We start from the raw sequence: 5,022 nt of genomic DNA, 5'->3' as shown, positions 1-5,022 counted from the left end.
CTTTAAAGCAGGGGTATAGGTTTTTTGGTAGCTGTGACCCAGAATATCTAAGGGAGATGTCTGAGCAAGAGTCCCTGGATGGGTTGGGGGCATCTGGGAGTCTCACCTCAGTGGCGAGAGTTTAAAGCCCACCGCAGGCAGGCACTGCCCACGGTCTCCAGGGGGGGCCAGGGGGGGCCAGGGACGGGCGCCAGGCGGGAAGCCTGAGCAAGGCCCGGGTGACCCGTCCCGGAGCATGGGTTGGAGAGGCTCAGATGCCGCTGGGCTGCGGCATCATCCCATGCGTCTCTGTTCCTGAAGCCCAGCCCGGCAGTGGGCTCAGCAGGCTGCTCGGCTTCTCTTCTCCCTGAGCTGTCAGTCAGTTGGGCTGAGACAAACAGCCTGTGGCCTGATGCCGTGTGATTATGTTTTATTTGACTGATTTTATTTTGACACAAAGGCTGCCAAGAAAATGCCAACGTGCTGGAGCTTGACTCCGACGGGTGAGGACAGGGATCCAGGAGGTAAGCTAAGCCTTGAGGCAGCTCGATGGGCCAGACTGGCCGCGTGGATCCTGGCGGTGGCTGTGGGAAGGCGGGTCCTGGTGGGAGGGAGGGTCGGCGGGCCACGGTGGCTCCAGGGGACTCTTAGAGAGTAGGGGACATCCATGCCTCTGTGGCCGAGCCGTCTGGAAGCACGTGGCCTACAGTGTTCCCTGGGATGACAGCTGCTTTCAGAACTTGAGTGTGCTGTGCTCCGTGGGGCCACCCCCTTAATGCAATGAAAGGAGAAGGGGCCTTGGAGCGCTGCTAGTCTTGGGGTGGACCTGGAGACGGGCCCCGGGAAGCTCATGTCTCATCTCGCAGCTCCCGAATCCCACCCGGAGCGGCTCCTGGAGGCCCTTGCTCTGGTTAACCACACACCTTCCCTGTCTTTGGCATCAGAAACACAGCTTGTGGTCAGGCCCTCACACTCCAGCCCTCACCCCAAAACCCTGGGAGTGGGTTCTTGTCCTCACAGACCAAGATCCCTGCCTGTGAAATACTACACGCACATGAAGTAAGTTCCTCCATCACCACGTTGCCTCAAAGCCAAGAAGTGAACTGGAAACAAACTAAATGTCTATCGATGGATAAACGGATAGGAAAGTTGTAGTATCTCCATGCAAGGGAATATTACTCAGCCATAGAAAATGAGGGAATTCTACCATTTGCTGCAAAAAGAGGGGATCTCGAAGACATTATGCTAAATGACATAGGTCAGACAGAAGAAGACACACAAGGTATGATCTCACTTATATGCGGAATCTAACAAAACAAAACAAACAAAACCCCTACCCTCAGAAAAAGAGCTCACAGTGGTGGTTACTAGAGGTGCTGGCGGGGGTGGGGGAATTGGTGGGAGGCAGACAGAGGTTAGTGCCACGAGTCACAAGGTCCGTCAGCACCAAGAGCGTCAGGTAGGGCATGACTGCAGCTAGCACTGCTGTGTGATGGACAGGGAAGCTGCTAAGAGAGGAAAGGCTGAGAGGTCTTGTCACATGGAAAACATTTTGTATCCAGTTTTCCCATTTCTTTTTCTCATATCTATGTTGAGATGGATGTTAGCTGGATCTATTGTGGCTGTCATTTCACCATGCATGTAAGTAAATCCGACCATCACGCTGTCTGCATTAACCTTATACATGATGTATGTTAATTATTTCTGAATAGAACTGAAAAAAAACCCCACAAAGAATTATTACTAATATGCCCACAAGGAGATAAAAATGGAATAATAAAAAAAATACTTGTCTGAAAGAAGATACAAAGAGAGAAAAAAAAAGAGCAAAAGATGGATGGAGACAAAGAGAAAACAATAAGGAAGAAGGTACTTTACATCAAATAGTCGTATTAGATGCAAGTAGCCAAAGCACCCCATTTAAAAGACAGATTTTCTGGGGCTCCTGGGTGGCTCGGGTGATAAAGCATCTAACTTCAGCTCAGGTCATGATCTCATAGGTGGTGAGTTCAAGCCCGGCGTCGGGCTCCGTGCTGACAGCTCAGAGCCTGGAGCCTGCTTCCGATTCTGTGTCTCCCTCTCTCTCTCTGCCCCTCCCCCACTCACACTCCGTCTCTGTCTCAAAAATAAATAAATGTTTAAAAAAATTAAAGACAGATTATCTAACCAAACAAAAAAAAAAGAAGACCCAACTATAGGCAACCTACAAAAAAGCCCCTTTAAATATAAAGATATAGACACATGAAAAATAAAAGGATGAAAAGAAATAAACCGTGTAACACAAACCAAAGACGGTTTCAATGGCTATATTAATATGAGACCAAGTGAATTTGTGAGTAATGAGTCTGACCAGGGGTAAAGAATCTCATTTAATAATAATAAAAGGATCAATTCATCAGGAGGACAATACAACCCTAAACGTTTATGCCTTTTATACAAGAGCTTTAAAACACTCAAAGCAAAAACGGACAGAACTTCAAGGAGAGAGAGACAAATCTATCACCGTAGTCAGAGATTTCAATTTCCTTCTCTCAGTCAGTAATAGAACAAGTAGATAAAAATCACGAAATATGCAGAAGACTTAATCCTTGCACAATTTGGGGGTCATTATCTTGATTGTGGTAGTTTCATGAGCATATGTGTCTATCAAAATTTATTTTGTGCACTTTAAGAATATGCAGGGTGTTTTAAAAAAATATGACTAATACTTCGATAGGGGTGTTAAAAATGTAAATCTAAGACTTTCCGGAACATATACAATTGCTTAAAATGCAAAGTTATAAAAAGGAGGGATGGAGGAGAAATAAGAAGTAGACTACTTCATTCCTGGTGAACACGAGGCTGGGACTGAGAAAGGAATCCAATCACGACAGGTAACATTCTGGAACATCACAACAGTGAACTTGACTGTCCGCGGCAGAGCAAATGGAATTCTGCCCCGTCCACGGAGGAGAAATTGTCCAGCAGAAGTTCATAAGAACGGCAAAGTGTACTGGAAAAGGTGCTTTGTTGTTTTTTTTTTTAAATTTATTAGAGAACGAGAGAGGGAGGGGCAGAGATAGAGGGAGAGAATCCCAAGCAGGCTCCCCGCCGTCAGCCAGGAGACCAACTTGGGGCTTGATCTCACAAACCAGGAGTCAAATCAAGAGTAGCCTTGAGCCACCCAGGTGCCCCTGGAAAAGGTTTAAAGTAACAGTGCAGTACTTCCTGAATGCAGCGTGAGATGCAATGTGACTAATCGTAAAATTAACAAGGAGCAATTTGTGGAACTGATAATGAATAAAACTGAGCCCAGTGATTTTATCTAATAATGGAAAAAAAAACCCCCNCTGACTGGCCACAGTCTTACCTCACCGGGCCCCTTCCCAGCCAAGCTCAAGGACAGTTCTGCCCCTCTTCCTCCCTCCTGAACCCACTTCTGTGTCTGTGGCCAACAAAGGGCAGGGTGAGGGGGTTGTCGTGGACAGTCTGTCCCCCTTCTGGGCAGTGGCCGGCCCCTCCCCTCTGCGGGTCAGCCTGGGGTCTGTGAACGGGCAGACCCCTCTCTGACCACTTCTACCACCATTCTCCAGGCAGCTCCAGGAAGGCCTTTTAACATGGGAATTGGGTCACACCCTCCACTTGTTTCCACCCCCCTCTCCCCACCCCCCATACCTTCCTACAATGAGAAGAGACCCTACCCCTCCCGCCCTGCCCTGCATCTCCGCCCTACCTGAATGCTACTTCCTCAAATCCCGGTTCCGCTGCTCACCTGTCCAGTCTCTGCTCAAAGGTTATGGGCCCAGAGTCCTAGCCTTGACCCCATGTAAAACAGCCCCGCAACTCACCTTGTTTTCTGCACAATCCCTGCTGTGTTTAGGTCCCTTTCTCCCCAGAATGCAGATCCCCCCCTGGGGCAGTTATTTTGCATCTCACATTCAGCATTGACAGAATTCCTGCTACATAGTAGCTGCTCAATAAATACTTCTTCAGGGGAGCCCAGGCGGTTCAGCAGGCTAAGCATCCCACTCTGGATTTTGGCTCAGGTCATTATCTCACGATTCCTGAGATTGAACCCCCGTTCAGGCTAGGGCTCTGTGCTGTCAGAAGCCTGCTTGAGATTCTCTGTCTCCCTCTCTCTCTCTGCCCCTCCCCCGATCGCGCGTGCACACTTGCACTCTCTCTCTCCAAAATGACAAAATAAACAATCATTGGGTGAATAAAGGGTCCACGTGGCTGCCATATGGGGGATGACAGGAGACGGGAAGCAGCTAGAAAGCAAGTAAGGCCCAGAGTGTGCAGGCCCTTGAGTGCCGTGTTAACATACCTGGTTTTGTTTCATCTTTTTCTTGTTTTGTTTTGTTTTGTTTTTTATCTTCTAGGGGGTGGGCGAGCCCCAGAAGAGCAAAGTCGTGCTGCAGAATGATCACTCGGGTGGCTGGGAAAAGCGGGTGGTGTCTTCCAGAAGCAGGGAGATTCCACTGGGGGCCACCGCAGGGGGGAGAGAGTGGGGAGGGCGCGTCGGGGAGGAGGGAGAGGAATAAACGTACTGAGCTCTTACAGGGCCCTGAGGTGGCTCATTCGATCGGAGAGGAGAGTTCCTACGGGTCGGGGCAAACTCTTCCAGCAGAATCCTCTTCAGAACTCTCACAAGGAGCCGCATAACAGCCGAGTGGCTGTCACCGGGGAGGGGACCCAGAGCCACGCCGGGTCCCCATCCACGGCCCCTCCCCATCAGCGGCCTCCAGGCGCCCCCCGGCTCTGAGAACACACCCCCGATGTGGGAGGAGAGAGGGTCCGAGCCCCCCCGTGTCCTGGCCTGCTCTCTGCCGCCCGCCTGGCGGGACAGGGGGTGTCTGCGCAGGCCTGGGGGTGCGCCCCCGGGAGGCCAGGCTGCCCTTTCGGGCCTCGCCCCCTGCACCCCCGGCCCCCGCCTGGGCACCAGCGGCGCTGTAAATACACCCCGTGGAGGTGATCACACGAGGAAGCGACGTGGCTCCAGAGCGCGCTGGCTTCGGGCAACACGCCTCTGAGAGAAGCACGTAAAAGCCCGCAGCTCAGGAC

General features: G+C 50.9%; 1 long non-coding RNA gene across 1 annotated transcript; it reads left to right on the top strand.

The window, feature by feature from the left end:
* Positions 1 to 1,805: 1,805 nt before the first annotated feature.
* On the top strand, positions 1,806 to 4,401 carry LOC144245771 (uncharacterized). Its single transcript, XR_013339411.1, has 3 exons — positions 1,806 to 1,848; positions 2,853 to 2,980; positions 4,341 to 4,401. It is a non-coding gene; the product is annotated as an uncharacterized LOC144245771 (long non-coding RNA).
* The last annotated feature ends 621 nt before the right edge of the window (positions 4,402 to 5,022 follow it).

Source organism: Crocuta crocuta, unplaced genomic scaffold, assembly GCF_008692635.1.
Source record: "Crocuta crocuta isolate KB4526 unplaced genomic scaffold, BGI_CrCroc_1.0 scaffold108, whole genome shotgun sequence".
In the NCBI taxonomy this organism is placed as follows: domain Eukaryota; kingdom Metazoa; phylum Chordata; class Mammalia; order Carnivora; family Hyaenidae; genus Crocuta; species Crocuta crocuta.
Note: the sequence above shows the minus strand (reverse complement) of the source record. Positions and strands in the feature narration are given on the sequence as shown.